Genomic DNA, 26,444 nt, shown 5'->3' on the forward strand with positions numbered 1-26,444 from the left:
GGTGAAGGTTGCAGTGAGTGGAGTTCACACAGAGTGAGACTCTGTCTCAGAATTAATTAATTAATTAATTAATTATGCCTTCAAGGAATAACTCAACACAGCCTCAGTTTTCTTACAGCTAACAACAAAACAACAATATAATTGCTGTTATCATACAACCCACTAGAGGGGTTACAGATATTCTAAGTCTCACCACAACCCTAAAAGGTAGCTATATTCCAATAGACGGATGAGGAAACTGAAGTTCACAGCTAGCAATGCAAGAGTTAAGCCCAGACCTATTTCATTACAAATCCCTTACCACAGCCCCACACGGCCCAGAAATATCTACTTCTGCTCCTATCACCAACCTGTACATGGTTATCTGGTAATTACGTAGAGTCTTTAGTGTTGGAACTACTCACTCTGGAAGTCCAATTAGAATGTCAAAATTTAGCCTAAAGAATTGGGTATAAAGTGAAAGGTAAGACAGAGACTGTGTACCCAGTTCATCTAGCTCACAGTACCCTCTCCTTTCTGGAGATGTGCTGAACTTTAAGCACATTTACTTCAAAATGGTTTATTCTGGTTTGTGTGTATGCGTGATTCCCTCTCCCATGAACTATGAACACCCTGAAGTCAGAGAATAAGCCTTGTACTTATTTAAGACCCTCCCTCAAGTTGACTGATTGCTAATTCTCCCAGTCCTTTACAGAGAGCTTGCTAAGTGTGGATGTTGATGTGAATTAGATGGACTGAGATGAGATGACTAGATTTAAGGTTTACATGCTACAAAATAAGAAAAAGTGAACTAAGCAGTGTAGCATAGTTTTTAGACTAGTGGCTTTCAAGCATTAACGTGCATGTGAATTACCTGCCTACACGTGAAAAACTACCCAGTTGATCCAATTAGAAGGCAGACACAGAGTAGCCAAAAGTATTGCAATAAAGCAACTTGGGGTGGACTCAACTTGCAGGGGATTCAGATCCCAGGTTTCCAAACCTTTTTGCTATTCCTGGTTATTTTGCTTTCGATGAAGAGTAGTAAGTACAATAGTAGCTCTCATTTACTGACTACTTACAAAGTGCTTGGCACTGTTCTTGGTGATTTGAGCATATTAGCTAATTCTCACAGCACCCTGTACTACTATACCTATACTGATGATAAGGAGATGTGGGTCGGGGGGAGGGGGCAGGTAAAAAGAACAGTAAATTTCCTAAGTTTAAACTGGAAGAGCAGGGATTTAATCCTGGTTCACCTGAGTACAAAGTCTAAGGTTCAATGGTTCCTTGACACTGGGTAGCAAGGGAACATTTCAGGGATGCCTAAGCTTGTGGTCAGGTGCCAATGGTACAAAGCCAGAAGTGTATTAGAGAGCCCTTGCAGAATAAGGCCCTCCACAGGAGGGTTGTAACCTTGGTACTTCTGTGTTTAAATTCAGGTAAGGTCAGAGCCTCACTGTGTTTAAATTCAGGTAAGGTAAGAGAATTGAAGAGGTAAAACTACCTTAGAGAGTATTGCTGCATCTACCCTGGTGACTTACAAGGTACTTGAATATTTTTTTGTTTGTTTGTTTTTAAGCAAATTGCTAAAGTTAGCCTTTGCCTTTTTCCCCGAGACTCTCTAGGAATTTTTCCCACCTGCTGACTTGGAGGTAAGCCCCGACCTAAATTTTTGTCTTGTTCTAGGTTAATTAAGACTGGTGTTAGATTCAGCTCGTAAGGCCTAAGAGAATTTAAGATTGTCTTCTGGGAAGGACACCCAACAGCAGCACTGGAATTGGAAAAAAAGCGTAGGATTTTGCTGAGTGAGCAGGGGGAAAGCAATGTAAAGCCCAAGAGAATATCTTTTGAACAAATATCCTTTTCATTTTGGTTTAGAAATAGAAACATAGTAAAAGGAGGCGACTGCTTTCTGAAGGCTTGTAGTATGAAAACAGGCCAACTGGTCAGCGACTAGTTGTCTATCAGTTTCTCTACTCACATACATCTGTCTTTTCCAGACTGCCAGTGCGGAGCACTAGTTTGACTTTGGGTGCTCTTCAAATAGCTAGCATTGATAAGGCATTCCCAGAAGACTGTGTTACTTAGTAATCTTGTCTGTACATTTTTTCACTGGGAAGAGATTTTCCATACAGAGAGCTGCCAGCTTTCAAGACGTCAGAGTTCGCTTTTTCATCCTGAAATTGGGTAGGAAAACGGGGAGAAGAAAAGCACAGTTCAGATCAATCAATGAGGGAGAACCCCTCCCCCCATACTCGCTAAATAACAGGTGGTTTTGCTGTGCACCGTCAACTCCTTTATGCGGGAGCTGTAGGCGGGGCATTCCAACTGAATCTCCCCGGAATCTGCCGCTTAGCCCGTCTTGCAGGGGCGGTGCAGTTGGGGATTCCGGCCTGAAAGGAGACATGGTTGTCAAGGGGCTCAAGAGCTTCGTGATCCAAGGATATTGGGTTTTGCTTTTCTCCTTCTCCATCTCCCTCAGTGTATCCCACCGTCCCCTCCCCACCCTTCTTTTAGGAGGCCTTCGCTTCTCCTGTGGAGGGGTTATCTTCATCCTGACCCCGGCCTTCGGAGGAGTTCCCAGAAGGGCTATTTTTAGTGGTGGCTGCTCCCCTGTAACTTACCCCGGGGGAGGAGCTGCGGTGGCTGAGCCGACGCTGCGCGCACAGCCGCCTGTGGTTTTCCGCGAATTGTTAGGGATGAGTGGTGGAGGTGGTATTAAACGCAGCCGAATCCCCCCACGCAGAGCCCGCCAGGTGGGCGTCTCAGGGGTGGGAGTGGCCGCGTCGCGAAGCGGAGACAGGATTTCTCTCCCAGTCCTGGAGAAAGCCCCCGGCGGCGGGCGGCAGCCCTCGCTGGCGGGTCCTGGGCGCGGGGTGGTCTCTGCAGGGGAGGAAGTTCCCGGGCAGCGCGGCCTGCGTCACAGCGGGGCTGGCACCGCGGAGTCGACTCGGCTGGCGGTAGCGACCCCAGGGCCGGGCGCTGGGCGGCGCTGGCTGCCGCTGGCCCAGCTGCGCGCGGGGCGGTGCTGGAGGCGGCTCCGTCCGCGGCCGGGGAGGCGGAGGGGAGGAGGGCTTGCGGGGCTGGGGCGTTAGCTGCGTCCCGGCTGGAAGCCCGCGAAGAGAACGAGGAGGAGGGCGCCGCCGTGGCCGCGGCTGCAGTGCTCTGGCGCTACAAGCCATGAGCAGCGGTCCCGCGAGAGACCCCGCCGTCGCTGGCAGCCGCTGAGCCCGACCCCCAGGCAGCTCGCTGCTCCCTAGGACCCTCTGCAGCCGACACCCTCGCGCCAGGAGGTAAGGGCGGGGGATCCGCGGAGGGATGGAGAGGGGCAGCCCGCAGAGGGCCACCCGCTGGGTCTGCCGGGCGCGCCGCACCAGGACTCGCCCCGCCTCACTCGCGTCCCTGCCTCCCCCCGGCTCTCAGTCAGAATGTGGTTGCCCGCCCGGCGTGTGGTGCCGGGAACCATCCGCTACTGCGGCTCAGGAGCCCGCCAACCCCTACCCCACCCAATCCACGCTAGCCCCGGCGGCCGCGCGAGGACCCCAGCCCGGCGCCCAGCGCCGCGCGGCCGCGGCAGGTCGTGCAGACTGGGCACGGGGGCGGGGGGCTGTCCGCGAGGGAAAATGCATCCGTGGCCGGGGCGATCGTCGTTCTTTCCTACCTCGAAAATCCCTGAGACCCCGGGGCCTGTCCTTTCCGGTCTGCCACCCCCCTGCCACCTCCGAACCCTTGAAGTTAGCACTTTTGGGGAGGTGGAGGAATTGGAAGGTTTCTCGAAGAAACGTGAGAGCACCGTGTGCTCACCTGCAGGACTGAAGGGGAGGGGGTTCAGCTCGATCGGGCGGGCCCCAGAAGCCAGGTGTCTAGGCCAGCGGTTGAGGCCAAGACCGCTGCCTTCATCCCACGCCGAGGCTCGCTAATCTTTCCCTTTCCAGCTGGTTTCACCAACGAGATGATTAGGGATGGAGTTAGCAACTCAGGAGCGTTAGGATGTGTTCTGTGGACGCGAATGCCTTTCTTTTCTCCCTCAGCCAGTTCTTCCCTCCCCAACCCCCCACGCCTGCCCGGTTTCTTCCAAACAGCAAAGTCCAAACAGTTTCTTCCAAACCTTGCATCCTCCGTAGTTTTGCGATAGCCGGACACCTAGCCCGCATCCTCATGCGGATATTTCGGAGTGTTACGGCCAAACTTGCCTTGGTTTCAAATTCCTTAAGCATGTTAAAGCTTCAGCAAACGTTAGGAAACATTTTCAGGTTCCCATCCTCCTTACAGTAAAAAATAAGAACCAATCCATCTTTGTGGGAGTGCCGGCGTTTGGCACGGGGAGGCTTGAATTACCTCCATTTAAAGCAGCCTTTGAGAGAAGGAATAGGTAAAGGAAATTACGGCCCTATTTAAGTCACATACTTCTTTCGCGGTAGTGTGAGAAATGTAGCCTTAACCAACAGTCACATTTCCCGACAGGTATGTGGTGGTTTCCCAAAGCATGGATGAGGCTTCAGCGTGGGCAGGTCATTAAGATGTCATTTAGACGAAAAAGGAGTAAAAGTGGAGTAGTCCTCTTGGTTAGCACAACGCTACAAAATCTCTCTGGCGAGAGCCAATCATTTTTATACATTTATACATTCTGTTTATTTTTAAATAATTTGTTGAAAACCCAAAACATAATCCAAACTGCACAAAACTTGCTCAATTCATAAACAATGTGTTAAGTGTGTAAACAAACATTAAATGTATACAGCTTTAGTCTAGGATATTTGTATTTCTTATGACTCGCTTTAATAGGGAAGGCCAGGGCTATTGGTTTGCTTTCCTCTGGAGTGATTAACAAATTCTGTCTTCGGGTCAGTTTGTTGCCTTTGAGGGGGATGTAGGGCAGTTTTGCAAAGATGGATATTTGCCATGGTTCACTTAATAGGTTGGCCACAGACCGGACTCATCAACCCAAGAATTGTATCAGAGATACCAAGCATATTTAACAATTTTCTTATTAATAAAATCAAGCCTTTATTAATAGTACTAATCTATTATTTCTCAGATTAAGCACTTTAGTGAAATGTGTTTTTAAAAGGGAATGCTTTTAGTGAAAATAATGCGTTCGGAGCTGTAAGATAAATGAATGAAAATGCTGCACTTTATTTCCATGAAGTTTATCTTTTAAAAAACAATACAAAGTTAGAAATATGTTTAACTCCCAGGTGTTCAATTTTTACCAATTTGTTATGATTTTTAATAGTCTATAGTATTATTAAGTTATAGTCACCTATAACATTATAATAGAGCAAGCCAGGTTTCAGATGAAATGAGGTGGAAACTATATTTTGCCAAGAATTGTGTTAACGATTTAATATGGTACATTTCTATAACATAATGTAGCTGCATGCTAGATACCTAATACACATTATCTCAGGTTCTTACAACGAACCCCTAAGGTAGATGGTACCATCTACATTTTACAAAAAAGGAAGTTCAGAGTTTCTGACTTGGCCAAAGACTATACAGCTAAGTTAGTGCCTGAATGAAGTCAAGCCTCCTTAGTCTTAATGATATACTTTTTAAAAAAATTATTCAAAGCTGCTTATTTTTTCTATATAAATTTTTTGTTAACTCACCATAATGACTATATGAGGAAACAGAGATTGTAAAGTTTTCTGCCCAGCATTTTCCGTATAACAGAATTCCAATTCTGAATCAAGGCCATCTGTTTCTAAAACCCATGTTCTTGCCACTGATTTCTATTAAATGACTGATCCAGAGCTTAACCTTAACGGACAATTTATTCCTGCCCATCAGCTATTATCACTGACATGACAATGATGGTCTCATGGGCTGTAACACACTCCCAAGATTTTATACTTCATTTCTGGAGTGTTGGCTGTATCTCCAATTCCAGATCACTCATGAAAGCATATTACAACTAATGAGGGTTACATAACCATGGAGGTATCCTTGAATCTACTTGATTCCTTTTGAACTATAAATCATTCTAGTTTGGCATGGAGTAAAGAGAATGGCCTCCAGAAAAAGCTGCTATCAAATTCGGACTCTACTGCGCAGTAGGAGTGCAAATGAGCTCAGATTATTCAACTTCTTTGAACCCTGGTTTCCTCTTGTATAATGGGGTTAATAAAGCCTCCTTAGCTGGATCACTGTACGGATTACTTGTAATAGTGCATGTAAAGGACAGCTTCTGTCACCCAGTAGGTGCTCAGTAAAGATTAACACCAGTGTATCGTAGCACTGGTAGAAATTTCTGCTGTATTTCACTTTATGTATATTTTACATGCATGTAGTGATTACTCATTGCTATCAGTGATTCACTCTTTATATGATTATACAAACGTGTAATCTGATTCTTAGCATCTTTAACTTTTGAATCACATCCTTTTTTGTTGTCTTGAGTCAGAAACATGTATTCACATTCTGTAGTTTTTCCTTTGTTCTTACTCTTTTATTTTATTTTATTTTATTTTTACTTTACTAACAATATGTCAATGGATCAGAATTTGTATTTTTTGGCAAACATACTTTCCTGTTTTCTGCCTCTCCTGATCTCTTAGCCTTGTATATCACTCAGGGTACCATGACAATGCCAGTCTCTCCCCACCACACACCTCACCCTTGACCAAGTCTCCAACAGCTGCAATTCTGCATCTCCTACAAGGCTCAGCATAAAAGCTACCTCCCTCATGAGCCTGCCTGTTTCCCTCCAGATCCTTGTCAGTTCACTTATAATTCAGACAACACGTACGCCTCCAAAAGTGCTGGGATTACAGGCATGAGCCACTGCACCCAGCCCACTCCTAACGCTTTTTAAATTTTTTTTAAAAAATTGTTATTTTTCCAGGTAATACATTTGAAAGACTTTAAACTCTTTGGTGTCAGGGATTTTTAAAAATTTCTTTATATTTTTGCTTGGGATAATACACAGATGGTTTCTATTTCCTGAATGAGAGACAAATCGGATATTCTTAGATCCTTACAGTAAGTAGGAAAGACACCCAAATTGTTAGTGGCACCTTCTTTGTTATCTTGAGACTTGTTCAAGCCAGGCTTCTCCACTAGTTTAATTGGTATTACATTTGCTGGAAAGCTATCATTCTTAAACAAAGCCTTGGACATTAGGTACCATGTAAAATAGCTATGTTTCGTTAATAAATTGCTTCCATGGTAATATAACCTCATTAAGTTGCAAATATACTGAGCATGTCAACCGTATTTGAGTAGTTTGGTAGTTTAGATGGGTCATGGTCCAAATGTACTTCTTTAAGAATAAAATGTACTTGAGGGGAAGGAACACCTACCTCAGAGAAGAGGTTGAGATAATGAGCAAGGAGGATTTCAGACCACTTTCATTGAAAATAAAACTCAGCATGGCACAGTGTGGAGGCTACAACCAGAAGTGGCCTTCAGAGAGAGAATTAGCACAAGCAGAAGACCCACTCTGAATATGACTCACTATACATATGAGGGGTAGAAAAATAAAATGGAAGAGGTAAAATAAATGAAGCATAACTATAATACTTTATGACTGAGGCCTGCTAGATATTGGTCATTCTTGGACTGTAAAAGTAGAAAAGAGACTGTGGGGTCAAGATGGGCAAGAAAGAGAAACTAATGTCGCCTTGGATATCTAGCGCAGCAACAGACTCCCACTTGCTCGAGGGCCAGCACAGAGCGACGAGAGTGTAATCTCAGAACTTTGTTTGAAATACATAGTTTGGCAGGAATATATTGAAAATTTCCTAATGATTACAAGATAGAGAATGTCTAAGCTCTTTTCCAATATCAGGTATAAAACACAAAACCCCAGACTATCTACTTAGGAGTATAACATACCATCACAAATTTGAGGAATGAATTTAGGATCATTTTCTAGTATTGGATGGGTGTTCTTTTAAAATATGGTTGTAAGTCTAACATTTGGTGTATCTAACCGAATGTTAATTGATAGAGACAAAGTGATATGGGTTCAGAAAATAGAATTCAGAGAAGAAAAGGAAGAATTGGCAAAATCAAAAAATCAATTTTAAGAAAAATATGGTAAAGCTTAGGGAAGTAACTGAAAATGTTCCAGATGACCAAAGTATTTTGAGTCAAAGAAATCCAGAAGAGCTATATGTTCTTTAAAGAACCTTTCTAAGGACTCAGAAGAATAAAAGCTCTTTCCATACCAGAAGATGTTGTGAAGGTAAAACAAGAAAGAAATTAGTTTGTCTAAAACAAAAATCCATCTTAGGGCCGGAAACACTAGAGAGAACATAGTGGAGCTGATTTCATTTCTCAACCTTTTTTTGATTATTAACCTCAGTCTGTGAACCCTTTTTCCGTAAGTTGTAACAACAGAGATACACTGTGTTTATGAACTGTGACTCTTTGGTGGATCACAAACCATTATTTAAGGTTTTGTTACCCCGCCTTCACCTCAACCAATTTTTCCTAGGGGCAAGATTGTCCCCGCATTGAGAACACATGGTGTAGCATGATTCTATATGATGTTTAAAATCACAAAAGAGCCATATAAAACTTAAAGACATGAAAAATAGTCAACATATCTATGTATTTTTTGTATGAATATATACAATACCTTAATTTACACGTCCTCTGGAACTAGATTACTTTTTTTGCAAATAAAGCATACTTTATTGACCCTTCAACTGAAATTTATATGTAAAAATGTAAGGTTTCTAGTCCCAATTTTACATTGACAAAATTATTAAATTCATAAAGTTGTCTCTCAAATCCTCCCCTACCTGCATCCTTTTATTTCCTGGAAGGGAAGCCCTCCCTAAACTTCAGACATTCAACATCCTTTATATATTTCTGTTATGCTGGAATGCTGTGGTATTATTCATTCTTTTGACTGATCAATTGTATGAGTATAAATTGGTTTGTCTCTATTAGAGAATTTATGTTTTAAACTGTAATTTTATTTATTTATTTTTTTTTGAGACGGAGTCTTACTCTGTCTCCAGGCTGGAGTGCAGTAGCATGATCTCAGCTCACTGCAACCTCTGCCTCCTGGCTTCAAGTGATTCTCCTGCCTCAGTCTCCCGAATAGCTGGGATTACAAGCGCCTGCCACTGCACCCAGCCAATTTTTGTATTTTTAGTAGAGACAAGGTTTCACCATCTTGGCCAGGCTGGTCTCGAACTCCTGACCCCATGATCTACCCGCCTCAGCTCCCCAAAGTGCTGGGATTGCAGGCATGAGCCACTGCACCCAGCCTCTCCTTATGTATTTTAAGAACTTATCAAAATCAACAAAAATTACTAACTTGTCTTTTTCAAATATCTTAGAGATTTATGAAAACTAGAAACTGGCTCAAATATCTTTTTAATATGAAAGATATACCCTATAAATCTAACTTCTGGGAAACTACTGTAGAGAAATTACTATGAAAATGGCTTCATTAGCAAAACATTGTCAGGCTAATTTATATTATCTCTTGATATTAGCAAGGTTCAGTATAATATGCTTATCAGTAAAGTTAGGAGATACCATCCAGCACACATAACTTTCTAGTTATGGCACTGCTATGTGGATAACTGTGACCAGAAAGTAGTTATCAACGGAGGAAGTAGCAGCTGGAGGTATGTCTGGGTTTGGATGAGTTGGGTGTTTTAGAATTTTGTCTGAGGATCTGGATGGCATAATAGAAAACATGCAGGTCATATTTATATAAGTGACTTTGTGGTGTATAGAGTGCCTTGATTTTGAAGCAAGAATTTGAAATGAGTTTGGCAAAATAAAATATATAAAATTAAAATGAAAGGAAATAATCAAAGACAAGCAATTAAATTCATTTAAGGGAAGCACAGGGTGGTACATTGAATAAAACTAAGCAAATGACGTAAATATACTACATTTGTATTTATTTTGTTAAATTTGTTACTGTAGTTTCCAGTATTTAGAATAGTGTATGACATGGAGCAAAGGTTTAATAAATATTTGCTGAATAAATATGTTAATATAATGTAAGATAAAGGAAGACAACATGCGATTAGAGCAAAAGTAAGATTATTCCTAAGGGGATGGAAATGCGGAACTACTAAACTGTTAGAAAAACCTTTTGGACAAATAATTTCTGAGCATGTGTTAAAATTTTATTTGTCTTATATGTAAAATATTTGTAGTAGATGGATTCAAAAATTCATTCTTGGGGACATTTGATAAGAAAAGTGAATGGTCAGATATAGCTAACCTAGATTTTAAAAAAAATGTGGGTTCAAGGTCACTAGACTTTTCACTGACACCTAACAATTTGACTGGATGGCTAGGTAGCTGGTTTCTAAGAACAAATGTTTCCCTATTAAACTTAATCAGAAAATTGCTTAATTATTAGGAATATGTGTTTCTTCATAGAAGGAGATTGTGAATTCCACCTCACAAATAGGTTCTGTTCCTGATCGAGTTAGGAACTTTTTTTTTTTTTTTAATAGTCACTCAATTTAGACAGTCTTTGCAGGTCTGTCTTGGTCAAGGAAAAGTCTATCCTTTTACGTTTTTGCGTTAGGGTCATTGAATTTGTTACCTACTCGTTAACTTTTAGGAGTTAATCCTAAAATAAGGATTTTAGGATTCCTTATTTACACTTTACATCCAGAGTCACAGTTACAAGCACTATTTATATAAACACTGATAATACTTTGAACTGGTTTTCTATGGCAGGGAAGATTTTCGAAGCATAATCTAAACTAACATAGTGTCAGTGTTATCTACTTATATAGATATAAAGTAGGGCTTCTATATTTCTGTGTTCTGTTCTACTTAGCATGCTTTGTTTTAAAAGGTCCCGCAAGAGGAGCTTATTAATTCATTTAAACGATCTTTTTGTGTGATCAGCGCATTTGCTGCCATATGATATTGCACAACCAGTAAGGCCAGTGAGTTAACATCTTTGTGGAAGCTTTGTAAAATCCTTGAAGTTGTGTTTTTTATTGCTTCTTTCACACTAGAAGTACTTTTTATAGTACTTTCCTCTCAGCTTGTCTACTCCAAGGCCAGAACTCAGAGAGTATCTAATTTATCTCCATCAGATTTTGCCTCTAGTACTTGTAACTGTAGTATCCCTATTTTCTTGATGACCCATTTTACCCTCCTCAGATTCTTACCCTGCTAGATAGTTACATTCCTTACTGCCTAAAAAGTTGAGATTCTGTCGGCCATAGAGTAGATACCAGACTAGTATCCGGGAGGATGTTCTGTGCATTGCTACAATTTAGGTAGTGTAGCATTAATACCTTAATAGGATTTTCATGTCAAACTGAATTTATCTCTAAATGTGACGCTTTGGGCACAGCATGTTAGAAATTAGGTGTATTCATGGCTGGGCACGGTGGCTCCTGCCTGTAATCCCAGCACTTTGGGAGGCCTAGGCAAGTGAATCACCTGAGGTCAGGAGTTTGAGACCAGCCTGGCCAACATGGTGAAATCCCACCTCTACTAAAATATAAAAATTGGCCAGGCACGGTGGTTCACGCCTGTAATCCCAGCACTTTGAGAGGCCAAGGTAGGTGGATCACGAGGTCAGGAGTTCAAGACCAGCCTGGCCAAGATAGTGAAACCCCATCTCTACTAAAAATATAAAACTTAGCCAGGCATAGTGGCACACACCTGTAATCCCAGCTACTCAGGAGGCTGAGGCAGAGAATTGCTTAAACCCAGGAGGTGGAGGTTGCAGTGAGCTGAGATCATGCCACTGCACTCCAGCCCGGGCGACAGAGCAGGACTCCATCTCAAAAAAATAAATACATACATACATACATACAAAAGTTAACTGGATATGTTGGTGCACGTCTGTAATCCCAGCTACTCGGGAGGCTGAGACATGAAAATCACTTGAACCCGGGAGGCGGAGGTTGCAGTGAGCCGAGATCACGCCACTACACTCTGACCTGGGTAACAGAGTGAGACTCCGTCTCAAACAAACAAACAAAAAGGTTTATTCAATTATATACCAGTAGGAAGGAGGATATATTCTATTCTTTTTTGTTGTTTGTTTGTTTTTGAGAGAGGGCCTTGCTCTGTCATCCTAGCCAGAGTGCAATGGCACCATCTTGGCTTACTACAACCTCTACCTCTAAGACTCAAGCCATCCTACTATCTCACCGTCCAGAGTAGCTAGGAGCACAGGCACACACCGCCATACCCGGCTATTTTTTGTAGAAACAGGGTTTCATCATGTGGCCCAAGCTGTTCTCAAACTCCTGAGGTCAAGCAATCCACCTGCTCTGCCTCACGAAGTGCTGGAGTTACAGACATAAGCCGCCATGTCCGGCTGGGAGGACATACTAATGAACCTATACAAATAGCTACATTACCAGGAACAGTAAAGGGTCTCAATGTGTATAGTAATGACTGCCATTCTGCATAGTTTTGTGGACTGGGCAAACCTATTTATGTCACATTTTATAGAGAATTGCAGATTCCATGATAGCAGATTCCATGATATGTCACATTTTATAGAGAATAGCAGATTCATTTTATAGAGAATTGTAGATTCCATATCTACAAAAAGTTGTGTTGCTTTTAAGTATGGTAAGAATAAAGTTTATCTAAATGATCATTAACAAAAATGAGTTATGTTTCTATATGTTTACCTCTTTGAAATTCCATTTTGAAAGGATTATTATGTTCTCCTGGGTATTCACTAGTTTTTGTCACAGCTTTTCCTGTTGTCATTTCATACAGGATATTTTCCTTCAGAGTGATAGAATACTCGAAATTTTGTGAGTTCCAGAATTCTAGAGCATGTGCTCATGCTGTGTAGTATTCTGAGGAATATAGCCCCTCACCCTCTACAACTGGGCTTCTGACATATATGGTACTATTTGATAATATACCAATCAAACATTTGAATTGTGATATAGCTGTAGGCATAACCAATGATCAGAGATGTTTAAGTTACAATTTTTTTGTTTCAAGTTTTTAAAAAATATAGCCTACAAATGCACTGAAATAACCTACTAAATTAAGGATTAGAGATAATAATCTAAGAAGAAAAACAGGGGCTTATCAAATACCTCTCAAAAAATAAAACATCAATGGTGGGATAGCTTTGTATCAATTAATTCCTGAGTTTATAACAATTATAAACTGACCAAAATATCAAACCCCACTGTTTTTTATTTAGTTTATTTATTTATTTGAGACAGGGTCTCGCTCTGTTGCCCAGGCTGGAGTGCAGGGGCATGATCTCCGCTCACTGCAACCTTCACCTCCCAGGCTCAGGCAGTTCTCCCACCTCAGCTTCCTGAGCAGCTAAGACTACAGGCACGTGCCACCGCACCCGGTTAATGTTTTGTATATTTAGTAGAGACAGGGTTTTACCATGTTGCCTGCACTCGCTACCTGCTGTGGCCTCCCAAAGTGCTGAGATTACAGGCATGAGCCACAGTGCCCAGACAAAACCCCACTATTTAAAGGCATGGGAATGAAACCAAAGCAAGTAGAAATGGAGGGGAACTGATCCTGGCCAGAAAGAGACTCCACTGCATGAGATTTAAATTATGGCTTTTCTCCTGAAACCAGTACCCAGTCCATATGGTCTACAGCTACTAACTCTCATACCTGACACTGCAGTCATACTGACTTGAAAAGTCTGAAGGTGGAGTTTGAGCCTTGCTCTGTGGTTAGAAAGTGAAGGGGAAATCCTAGGGGGGGAAAGTCACATAAAAGAGATTGCCCCCAAATCTGCATATAAACTCTTACCAGATCTTTGCCTGACCCCAGAAATGCTCATGAGAGGAGTTAGGCTCCGTGTAAGCCTAAACCCCTGAGCAGCAGGAAGCCTAAAATGCTTGAGCAGACATTTTAGCTGCTGCCCACCTTAGAGAAGACAGTTTAGTTTCAGTATAACCGAATTAATGGCCTGCTAAAGCTAAAAATTAGTACTTTTCAAAGGGAAATAATAGACTACAGAGCTTCCATAATATGTCATCCAGAATATCCAGGATAAAATCAGACTAGTAGGCATGAAAATGCACAGGAAATGTGTAACTCATTATCAAGACAAAGTATAGTCAATAGAAATTAACTCCAAGATGATCCAAATGTTAGAGTTAGCAAATAATAATTTTAAAACTGCTGTTATAGTATTGTGAAAAGAAAATATAGTCATAATGAATTAACAGATGAGAACTCTCAGCAAAGAAATGGAAATTATGAAAAACAGTAAAATAGAAATTCCAGAATGAAAAATCCACTGGATGAGCTTAACAGCAATTGGAGGTAGCAAAGTAAGGAGCAGAGAATTTAAACATGTATCGATAGAAATAATATAATCTGAACAATAGAGAGAAAATGATTGGAAAAAAATTGACTTGCCCCTTCTGAAAGAACACATTTGGGTTGGGTGAGAAAAAATATGTAACTTTTGCTCTCTGGGTACAATATATGGTAAGTAAATAACTTTACAGATTTATTTCTAGAAAAGGCCATCTGGAAAATAATTTTTCTTTTTGAGTTACCAGTTACCTATCCTACTTAGCTAATTCAAAAAAATTAATTTTATCTCAATATGTGTTATTTTTCGTACAAATCACACAGGCCAAACAATGGTGTGTGACAATTTTTGGTGTTAAACGTTAGTTTTTAAAATAAAATTACTAAAGTGGGAGGATCACTTGAGCCCAGGAGTTCAAAACCAGACTGGGCAACATGGTGAGACCCATCTCTACAAAAAATAAAAATTAAAAAAGTTAGCCGGGCATGGTGGCTCATGCCTGTGGTTCCAGCTACTCTGGAGGCTGAGGCAGGAGGATGGCTTGAGCCCAGGAGACTGAGGCTGTGGTGAACTATGTTTGCAACACTGCACTCCAACCTGGGTGACAGAGCAAGATCCTGTCTCAAAAATAAATAAAATTAATTTTATAAAGCATGTTATGAAATAAGATTATAGTCTTATTTGAATATTATGAAGAACAAAAATATGTTTATAAATCTAATACGTAGGTGAAAACTATTGTGTAAGTATTTTGCCAAAGACTATTCATTAAATTCCTAATTTTAATATTAACCCCTGTCTTAAAATTAATTATCTTAAATTACAATTCAAATTACCATTTAAAATAATACAATTACTGTTCGTATTCAAAGCCTATAAGAGAAATACAACATCCCATGATTTAACATTATTGCAACATTGCCTAACATTTACAACCATTAAAGAACAGACACTAGTTATAATTCATTGTTGGGTACATCTACAGTCTTAAATTTTTAGTATAAATAATAACCAACCATCTGACCTATGAGATAAATATAAGGAAGTTAATATCTTCTAGTTTAATACACATTGTGTCAGAGAACAGATAGGGTGAACCAAAATACATCAATGAATTGTGCAAACTACAATACATTTTTAACAGCTTTATTGAGATACAATATACAAACCACATATTTGTTTACAGTATACAATTCAATAGCTTTTAACATAATTATATGATTGTGTAACTATCACTATAATCTAATTTTAAAACATTTTTATCACCCCAAAAAGTAACATCTATGCATTAGCTATTACCCCTGCTTCTCATCCTCTACTTCTCCCAGCCTCTAAACAGTCATTACTCTATTTTTGTCACAATAGATTTGCCTATTCTGGACAGCTCATGTAAGTGGTATCAAAAATACGTGTTTTTTTCTTCTTTCACTTAGCATATATTTAAGGTTCGTTAATGTCATGGCATATATCAGTGCCCCACTTCTTTTCTTTGTCAAATAATATTTCATAGTCTCAACATACCACATTTTGTTTATCCATCCATCAGTTAATGGGCATTTTGGTTGTTTTCACCTTTTAGCTTTTGTAAATTGTTTTTTATGAACATTCATGTGTATGTATTTGAGTACTTGTTTTCGATTCCTTTGGATATTCCCCTAGGAGTAGAATTTCTGGGTAATATGATAACTCTGTGTTTGACATTGTGATGTAAATGAGGTATGATTTTTGCATCCTATCCCTAACTAAAATAAAATCGGTGCTAAGGCATTTAACTGTCTTTTTAATGACGTTTAACAAACTAATTTGTCTAAGCATTAATCATTACTGGAATATCAATTGAACTTCAAATTTTATATAATTAATTCAGGGTTGTTTGCAAAGTACTATTAAAGCACTAGTAAATCTCTTTACATTTTGGATTGAAAGTTCTAGTTAAATATAGAAAGAGATGCTGAAAGCTGACAGGGTAGCTAGTTGCATTTTTCTTGTTCTTGTTCCTTATCCTTAGCGACCTGTACACCGTCCATTAACTCCAAACATTCCTTCTGGGCATTTTTCCCCTCTTATTGTGGTGTGTCCAGGAAAAGATACTAAGATTTTCTTAGTCTAGATATAAATAACTGCTATTAGCTTCTGTCTAGAAAATGTGAACTCTGTCTATTTGAAAGACTTCACAGTCATGCTAATTTCTCTCTGGAAGGAAGTAAAGTTATTTTACCTCCTGAAGGTGAATAAAACACCTTTCCTTGAAACATTCTTTCAGGCACTACTCTTTTGCCCAGGGTGGTGGCAGAGGAACTATCTTGACAGGTTGTAGATTCTATGTGTTTAGGTCTATTTAGAGATATTCTTTTAATTCACTGTCACCCAGACTTGGCAGAAATTTCCTTTAACTCTTTCTTGTCACACACCTGTGAAATCACCCAGGCAGATTTCCCCTCCTCTCTTTGTTTCAAAGTGAATTCATTTGTTTAATGAGATGTTCTTCAAAACACAGGACAATCTTTTGTGACCTCTTAACTTTCAGAGGCATTCTAAGCAAGTGAGAAGCTCTCATTCTATTAGTTGAGTCCTAGGTACTCAAAGGACTCACTGACCAAAAATACAGAATGCTATAAATAACTGTTTACAGATACAGGCAAATGTACAGGAAACCTCTGAACCCATTCCTATAGGATACAATTTTAACTGTTTGACAAATGTAAATACCGATACAAATATATACACAAACCCACTTCAGGCAAAACACAAAATAGCTTAAGATTTCTGTGAATGTTGTCATAGGATAATTTTCAGAAAGTTAAACATGACTCTTAAATATAGAATGAACAGTAAAAGATTTATTTAACTCATAAATGAGGGAGCCAGTAGGATGGCAAAACTGGTGCAAAGAGTGTTCAAGGAATTATTTTCGAAAGGAATGTTAGAATAACATTGCTAGATGTAAAACTAGGTAATGTCCTTCAGGGAAATAAAACCCATAATGTTTTGAGTTTTCTTTTCTACCAGCCAAAAATCTACAAGACTGGAATTTAATCAGTAGAAATTAGCAAGTTAAAAAAAAAAAAGTATATTTCCCCAAATAATCCATGAGTGAGCCAATTAAATAATTATTCAGTATTACATTGAGAGGATATATTGCTCTGTCTTTCCCTCATTTCCAAGTTTTGGATACTTTTTGAAACAATGTACACTTGTTTATCCTAAATGTTCTTTTTAAGGGCTTTGGTTGTTTCTTAGTAATATAATAAATGTTAAGCCATGGAATGTGTCAAATACAAAACACTGGTGGTGGAAATCCTCAAACTTAGAACATGGGTTCCAGGAACAAAAGTTTTGGGTTCTACACTTCCATACTTACATCCCTCCAATATCAAATACTGCTCTGATTTCACCCTGGGGGAAGAGTCCTGTTTTAACTCTAACCCCAAGTTCAACCACTTCTTAGAGCTCAAACAGCTCTCCAAGCTCTCAACTTAGATGGCAAGTCATTTTAAGCCCAGTAGAGTGGGAGTCACTTCAGATGGCCATTAGACATTGACATTCAAGTGCTCAAATTGCCATATCTGAGAAAAAAACAAAAAATCCAACGATCAAGAAGCGTAACACAATGGGTAACAATAGCATATACGCCATGAAGTACCTTGGTCCGGAGGCTGACAGTAACTCTGTTTCTCTTGAGGTAAGCAAGTCTCCAAGGGAGTTCTGAGAACCATTGCAACAGGAATTGACAAGTTGTGGCCCATGCAGTTTGAGTTAGTGCAATCTGTTTTGGTATGGCCCACTCGCTGAGATCGGCTTTTCTATTTTTTAAGAATTGTTTAAATTTTTAAAAAAGAATATGCAACATAGGCCGGGCGCAGTGGCTCCCGCCTGTAATCCCAATACTTTGGGAGGCTGAGGCGGGCAGATCATGAGATCAGGAGATTGAGACCTTCCTGGCTAACACGGTTAAACTCTGTCTCTGCTGAAAGTACAAAAAATTAGCCGGGCGCGGTGGCGGGCACGTGTAGTCCCAGCTACTCAGGAGGCTGAGGCAGGAGAATGGCGTGAACCCGGGAGGCGGAGCTTGCAGTGGGCCGAGATCGCGCCACTGCACTCCAGCCTGGGCAACAGAGTGAGACTCCATCTCAAAAAAAAAAAAGAAAGAAGAAAGAATATGCAACGTAGACCACATATGATTTATAAACCCTAAGTATTTTCTTTCCCTCCGTTTATAGGAAAGAGTTTATGGCCAGGATGGTCTCGATCTCCTGACCTCGTGATCCGCCCGTCTTGGCCTCCCAAAGTGCCGGGATTACAGGCTTGAGCCACCGCGCCCGGCCGATCCTTGCATTTTTTAAAAAATTGACAAGTTACTTGTTATGACAAGTTACTTGTTAGTGTTAAAGCTTTATACTAAACTTGCTCTAAGGGAGGAGTTTGTTAGTAGGCTAATTCAGAGATTTGCTCTTGATAGGGACATTTTGTAGTAAAAGAGAATGGTTAGAAAAATCACTAGATTTGACATCAAAAGAAAACAATATTTTGCTAAAGGTCACTAAATTCTTGGTTGACAACTGGTCAACTGCATGGGTCATTTCTGATTTCCCAAAATAAGTACTAGTGTCATTAAAGTTCATGAGAATCAACTACTGAAGCATTTTATCAGGAGCACTCATTTCTTTCTGAGAGGAAGTTGTAAGTAATATCACACAAACAGGTTTGGGACTATTTTTCTTTTTCAAGGCAATGTAGTATATTTTAAAAAGCATACACTGGAGTGCTGGGGTGCAGTAAAAGAAAAGTAAAACTGTAGGAATCTTTTGATGCCACTCTAACTCATACCTTGTTGGAATTTAGATACACAATGAAATATGAAGATAAAACACTGGGGAAAGAATCAGAAGACCATCAGAGAGTGGGTTAGAGCATTGAAAACAGGATCTATGTGGGAAAGATGAAAGGAATTGAGATATTGCTGCTAAGATGGGTTCCAGGAAAAAGTTGGTAATTACTTCCAGGGGTATGAAAAGGTCTCTAACTGAATCTGAAGAGCAATTTTGCATGTCTTCTGGAAAGAGATAAAAGTGTAACCTGCTGCACAAAGATTTTGGTGGTTAAAAATAATAATTTTCAAGCTTCAAGTAATCAACCTTTTCACAAATTTTCGTAGTGGCTGGGTCTCTGGGATGTCTTAAAAATAGAACAGAGTTGGGGCTCTCTATCATGGGTTTAGTGTGGTCTTGCCTGAAGGTTTAGTCAGATAACCCCTTATGATCAGTCTTGCATTATCATTTAAGACCACATTAGGTACAAGGCTCTCAGTGGTGGATCAAAGGAAAAATAAAAGAGGACCACACTGGGTGCAGATCACCAGATCCACTGGCTTTCTAAGGGATTAAAAAGAAAGCCACTCTCCCAGAGGACTTACTTTCTATGACAGAAGGACAGGATAAACAAATATACAAGTGGCAAGTTATGGGGCCGCAATATCACAGGAGAAGGGGGAAATTGTTGCAACTATATAAACATCTGGAAAGGGACACAATTAAAAATACAGCTCATAAGGCAAAGATCTGGAGGAGGTGAGGAGAGGCAGATATCTGCGGAGGAGAGATCTGAGAAGAGGGGACAGCAAATATAAATATGTTCCCCTGGCATGAAGGAGGAACAGCAAGAAGGCCAGTGTGGGTGCAGGGCTCTGCGCAATGGGGAGAGTGGTTATTAAGAGAGGGTGCTGTAGGCTCATGAAGTGTCCACCTCTACTCTGAATGACATGAGGAACCATTAGAGGGTTCTTAATCTGACTTGAGTTTTCAAAGGATCGCTCTGGCTGTGGTATAGAGCAATCATTAGCCAACCTTTTGGTTTCAGGGCATTTGTACTCGAATTATTGAAAACTCCAAAGAGCTCTAACCCATGAGAGCTCAGAAATGTAAATTTGATTATTTATTTATTTATTTTAAAATAATAATAGTTCCACTGCATGCTAACACAAGTAACATATTTTTGGAAATTATATTTTCCAAAACAAAAGAACAAAAAGATGTCAGTGTTTAAGTTTTTGCAGATGTCTTTAATGTCTGGCAGTCTGTTCACTGTCATCTATCATTTAGCCTCTAGAAAGCTTCACTGTGCATTCACAAGAAAATGAATTTAAAAGGCCAATAATGTTTAGTATTCTTGTGAAAATAGTTTTGACCTCGCTGATTCCCCAAAAAGGCACACTGTGAGAAGCAATGGTAAAGAGTACACTAACTGTAAGAGACAAGGATGGAACCTATTGTAATAAACCAAATGAGACATGCTTGCGCCTTGGGTTGTAGCAGGAGAGGTAGGGAGAACTGGTTAGATTCTAGATAGATTTTAAAGATTGAGCCTACAGGTTTTGCTGACAGGATAGACCTGAATGTAAGAGAAAAAAGTTAAAAATTGACTCCAAGGTTTTGACCCAGAGGAACTGCAAAGATGGATTTTCTATTAACTGAAATATGGATGGTTGTGGAAATAGCAGATTTGGGGTGAAATGAAGAATTATTTTGGACTTGTTAATTTCAATCCAGCAGTATCACTACTAGGTATCTACCCAAAGGAAAAGAAATCATTATATCAAAAAGCTACCTGCACTCGTGTGTTTATAGCAGCATCATTCATAACAGCAAAGATATGGAATCAATCTAAGTGTCCATCAATGGATGACTGGATAAAGAAAATGTGGTATATATACACAATGGAATATTATTCAGCCATGGAAAAGGATGAAATCATGTCTTTTGATGGATAGACATGATAGAACGTGGATAGAACTGGAGGCCATTTTCTTAAGTGAAGCAACTCAGAAACAGACAAATAGTGCATGTTTTCACTGAGAAGTAGGAGCTAAATAATGTGAACACATGGACATAGCATGTGGAATAATAGACATTGGAGACTTGGAAGGGTAGAAGTGGGGAGGCAGGTAAGGGATGAGAAATTACTAAATAAGTATAATACACATTATTCAGGTGATGGTTACACTAAAATCCCAGACTTCACCACTACCCAGTATAGCCATGTAGCAAAATTGCACTTGCACCCTTTAAATTTATACAAAAAAAAGATAAGTGTCTACTAAACATCCAGTTGCAAATGTCAAGTCAGCAGCTGGATATTTAAGTCTCAATTCAGGGGATGGATGTCTTACTGCCTTCATATTCCCCAATACTTTTTAAGGAGAGAATACATAAAAATAAATTTTCTGCATCCTTCTATGTCTGAAATACACTATTCTATTCTCAAATTTGAAAGTTAGTTTGGTTGGGTGCTAAACTCTACATTGACAACCACTTTCACTAAGAATTTGAAGGCTTTTTACAACTATTTTCTAGCATACAATAATACCATATTGTTGGTAAAAAGTGTAATACTGATCTGATTTTTGTTTCTTTATATGCACCCTTTTACCCTCTCTGTTTGCTGCCTTCTGCAAGCTTTTAGGATCTTCTCATTATCTCCAGTGTTCATGAGAGTATGGGTCTTTATTAATTCATTGTGTGCTAGCACTTTAGTAAGCCTTTTATTTATTTATTATTATTATTTTTGAGACAAGGTCCTGCTATATTGCCCAGACTGGATTTGAACTCCTAGGCCCAAGTGATCCTCCTTCCTCAGCCTCTTGAGTAGCTGGGATTACAAGCATGAGCCACCACGCACAGCTAGTCAGCCTTTTTAATATGAAGTCTCATGTCCTACAGTTTGGGAAAATTTGCTTGCACTCTCTTCTTGATACCTCTGTGTTCATTTTCTCCTTTCACTCTTTAATTTCCATTATTCAAACATTGAATCCGGAGTCTGTATATTATTTTTCCCCATCTGTTTTTTTTTCTACTTTAAGATTTATTTCATCAACGTTATCTAACCTTATATTGATTTTTTCATTATCTTATTTTTAATTTCCAAGTTTTTTTCCAGTGTGTTTATTTTATAAATACAATATCTCCTGCTAGCTCTCTGAGAATATTAATTATAGTTAGGAAGTTTTTAAATGTGAACTCCTGCTCTCTGCTTTCCTTTTGGTTTTAATGTCTTTATTTGTTCCTTTGATTGTTTGTCTTATTTATATCTGTCTTTCAGTTGGAGGCATTCCTCAAATGACTGATGATCTATATCTGTATCTTCAAATGTCTTAGTCTGTTTTGAATACAAGAATACCAAGAATACCAAGACTGGATAATTTATAATGAACGTAAAATTTTGGGCTTACAGTTCTGAAGGCTAGAATTCCAATATCAAGGTGCAGGCATCTGGCGAGGGCCTTCTTGTAGCATTATCATATGGCAGAGGCATCACATGGTGGAATGGCAAAGAGAGAGCTAAAAGAGAGCAAGAGCCAGAGGGGGCAAATCCACTCCTAAGGTAACACTAATCCAAGCATGAGGGCAGAGCCCTCATGACCTAAACAACTCTTAAAGATCTCACCTCTTAATACTATTATGATGGCAATTAAATTCCAACATGAGTTTTCTAGGAGGCAAACATTCAAACCATCCCATCATATTTAATAGTGAGGCATAGAAAGCTGATTGTGAGTTCTTTGTGAATTGTAGAACTTGTCCACTGAAGTGCATCACAATAGGGTTATTAGGTCATGAGCAGCCTTTTTGTTGTATGACTTCCACTGGTATGTCAGTGCTACAGATAGAGCGTTCTAAATTCAAAAATCTAAAATCTGAAATGCTTCACAATCCGAAACTTTTTGAGTGCCAATGTGCTGTTCAAAGGCAATGTTCATTACAACATTTTTGGTTTTAGATTTTCAGATTAGGGATGCTCAATCAGTAAGTATAATCATCCTAATATTCAAAAATTTGAAAAACTTCAAAACACTTCTCATTCCAAGCATTTTAGATAAGGTATACTGAACCTGGATAGAATTACAACTCCTAGTATCTCACTGCCTTTCAAGGGCACATCTAAGTTATCTTTATTCCCCATGCAACCCAAAGTTAGGGGTGTGTGTGTGTGTGTGTGTGTGTGTGTGAGAGAGAGAGAGAGAGAGAGAGAGAGAGAGAGAGAGAGAATGTATTGATTGGACACATACAGGTGTGGCAGTGTTGTAAAAATGTAAAGATATCAGGGTAGTAGGACTTGCCCAATATATTGTAGTCAAAAGTGGAGTTGATTCTAGAACATTGGACTTTTAGTCTAAGGTTCTTTCTACAACTGTTGCTCCTCTTGCTTTCCATCAGTGCCTGTATCAGCATAAAACAGATTTTGTGCGTATTTCAGGAATCTGGGAGTAGAGTTTCAAGCACTCTGCTTGAAGGATCAAAATTTTGTTAGTATCTTCTGTTTTAACTTTTTAAAAGCACAAGAATTTTGCCTTTGATTCTATATCCTTGTTTGTTGGTTTCAATGTAACATTTTCTTTTTCCTTTTTCCTTTTTTTTTTTTTTTGAGAGAAGGTCTTGCTCTGTCACCCTGGCTAGAGGCTAGAGTGCAGTGGCATGATCACAGCTAACTGCAGCCTCAAGCCCCTGGGCTCAAGCAGTCTATCTCAGCCCCCCAAGTAGCTGGAACTACAGGTACGCACCACCACACCTGGCTAATATTTTAATTTTTTGTAGAGACAGGGTCTTAATATGTTGCCCAGATAGGTTTCAAACTCCTGAGCTCAAGCCATCCTCCCACCTTGACCTCCCAAAGTGCTAGGATTACAGGCATACACCATCGGCCGGGCCAGTATTTTTTTAAATCCAAATATTTGAGTAAAGTCAGTGTACCAGGAAAATATGCTCCCCCTCCTCCATGTGACATGCATTCAGCTACTCCAGTGGGAAAGCCCTGCCCGTGTGACTAAGAGTTAGGTGAAGAGTTCAAATGCTGTCAGAGAGATTCTCCATCTTCTCCACACACACGCGCGTGCACGTACACACGCATGCACGTGCACACACACCCCCCCCCCCCATACACAATGGTGACTTGAAGAAAGGACATTCTTTCTCTCTCATAACAGTCTTAACATAGTCATGTGGATCTGTTAGTGTCGAGGACTTGGCCTCCTTATGTCTTGGTATTCTACCCTTGCTAACATGTATCCCTTACTTGTCTGTTGAAGATGATTAGTACTAAGCCTGCATCCCATCTCAGAGGTGGGGAGGAAGGTATATGGAAGGCTCATTTAAGGACACAACTCCAAGTTAAGTATATCTTTTCTGGTTATATGCCATTGGCTAGGACTAAGTTCCACACCCTACCTGCCTTCAAGGGAGCTGGAACATGTACTTTATTATTACATAAGAAGGAGAGGCCGAATACTGGAAAACAAGCAGCTGTGTCTCTCACTGTCATGCTGCCATCTTACAGCTAGAGGTACAAAGAGCACAGGGACATTGTAGTAGCTCACAACAAAGATTCAACATGAGGGCTCTTTCAGTGACCTTTCCTGAAGATTATATGACTCACCTTCCAAGAACTCTCCCTTGAGGGGAAATGTTGATCCCACAGATTGCAGCTAGTTTCCTCAGCCTCAGCTGCTAACCATCCTGTAGACCCTATAAAGGCAGCTGTGTTTCTGGATGGCAGTGGTCAGAGGACAGCCCTTCCATAAGCTGGCGATCTCCACATCATCACGTCTAACTGCCTGTCAAGTGTGGGGTGGGGATGGGCCCTTGCTCTTAAGCACCTGTTCATTAACTTTATCATTATTGCTCTTAGCTATCAAGGCTTTCTTAAAAATTGGGTCATGCTCCAGAGATGCTAGGTACTGAGTAAGCTCAAAGAGTCTCATAGTCAGTGGGGAATCTAGTGAAAGTGTTCACTTGAGACCTCTGGGTTTCCAGGCATGTAATTCAAGAATTGGGGCAGGTTGGCATTTCACAGAGTTTTGTTTCTATATATCCATGCAACAAGCATAGGTAACACATGGAGTTAGAAATAATTGATTGGGAGGAATTGGCCTGTCTTGAGGCAATGGAAAAAATAGCAAATGTTTTCAAGAGGACACCACAATTTGGGGGTACTGTCAGGCACTTTCTATGAACAGCAGATATAGTGGAACATACAGTAAATTGGATTTTTCAGAATCCAGAAGATTCCCAAGAGAGAAGCCTAGGTAATTTTCTTTTTTTTTATTCAAAGTTTATTAAATAATACAAACACTGTTCTAAAAAGCAAGAAGTCAGGAAATATTTTCTTAATTAAATAGTGTAGTTGACAATTTTCACACTGACTGCCAGCTGCTTTTCCAAGTGTGCATGATTCAAAGAGGTTAAATAACCTGCCCAAAGTCACTAGGCTAGTAGCCACAGAGCTAGATTTCAAACCTAGGTCTTTCTGGCTATAAAACATACATTGTAACTATTTCATTATATTATACAAAATGGTGAGTAGAGATGACTTCCTTTGATTTTTATTTTTTACATTAATGTGGCCGCTTATGACTAAACTTAGAGTTCTGGAAATGCAGATGTTCAATGAGGTAGTAGTATATACATCTAAGGTAATAACAGGAGTCTTTTTTGTTTGTTTTACTGTTGACATATATTGCCTTGGACTAAGGACTTCATGTCACCCTAAATGTACACAGCTGTAATCAGTTCATAGGAAAAGAATTTGTACAAACTACCTTTAAATTTTGTATTAAAATGCTATTACTGTATTGTTGGTATCCTAAATAGGAACATATCCTGTCTTTATGATGGTTTGCCTAACGTGGTAGTGGGCTTAGTAAGTAGTTGCCATTGTGGTTTAGAAGATGCTTAGTATGCCTGGGTGTGGTGGCTCACACCTGTAATCCCAACGCTTTGGGAGGCCGAGGAGGGCAGATCACAAGGTCAGGAGTTCAAGACCATCCTGGCCAATATGGTGAAACCCCGTCTCTACTAAAAATACAAAAATTATCTGGGCGTGGTAGTGCACACCTATAGTCCCAGCTACTCGGGAGACTGAGGCAGGAGCACTTGAACCCAGGAGGCAGAGGTTGCAGTGAGCCCAGATTGCGCCACTTACTCCAGCCTGGGTGACAGAGTGAGACTCGGTCTCAAAAACAAAACAAAAATAAAATAAAATAAAATAAAAAGATGCTTAGTATGATGAAAAATTACTAAGAATTTCTGAAAATTTTTCAGGAGACCTATTCTTCAAAAGACGGGAAAAAATTTTAAACCTGAACTGGAGTCATGTACATATTAGAGTATTTTATAAACAAAAACATAGTCGATGAGATGTGTCATTAATGTTAAGCAGCGGATTTACTTCCAGAGGATCTCAGGAA

At 39.8% G+C, this 26,444-nt stretch overlaps 1 protein-coding gene and 1 long non-coding RNA gene across 3 annotated transcripts in view; one reads left to right on the forward strand and one right to left on the reverse strand.

Annotated features, from left to right (window-relative positions):
- Window positions 1-1,823: 1,823 nt before the first annotated feature.
- On the reverse strand, window positions 1,824-22,728 carry LOC116268888. Its single transcript, XR_004176114.1, has 3 exons — window positions 22,649-22,728; window positions 22,434-22,542; window positions 1,824-2,159 (listed from the first exon to the last, which is right to left on the reverse strand). It is a non-coding gene; the product is annotated as an uncharacterized LOC116268888 (long non-coding RNA).
- Window positions 3,022-26,444, forward strand: part of LRRC8C (leucine rich repeat containing 8 VRAC subunit C) — an 89,250-nt gene continuing 65,827 nt past the window's right edge. The window contains exon 1 of one of the 2 annotated variants that reach the window (XM_021943821.2): window positions 3,022-3,275. The gene's annotated coding sequence lies outside the window, so the exon portion shown is untranslated. The remainder of the gene's footprint in view (window positions 3,276-26,444) is intronic. The other variant, XM_021943835.2, reaches the window with a different exon arrangement.

Source organism: Papio anubis, chromosome 1 (assembly GCF_008728515.1).
Source record: "Papio anubis isolate 15944 chromosome 1, Panubis1.0, whole genome shotgun sequence".
In the NCBI taxonomy this organism is placed as follows: domain Eukaryota; kingdom Metazoa; phylum Chordata; class Mammalia; order Primates; family Cercopithecidae; genus Papio; species Papio anubis.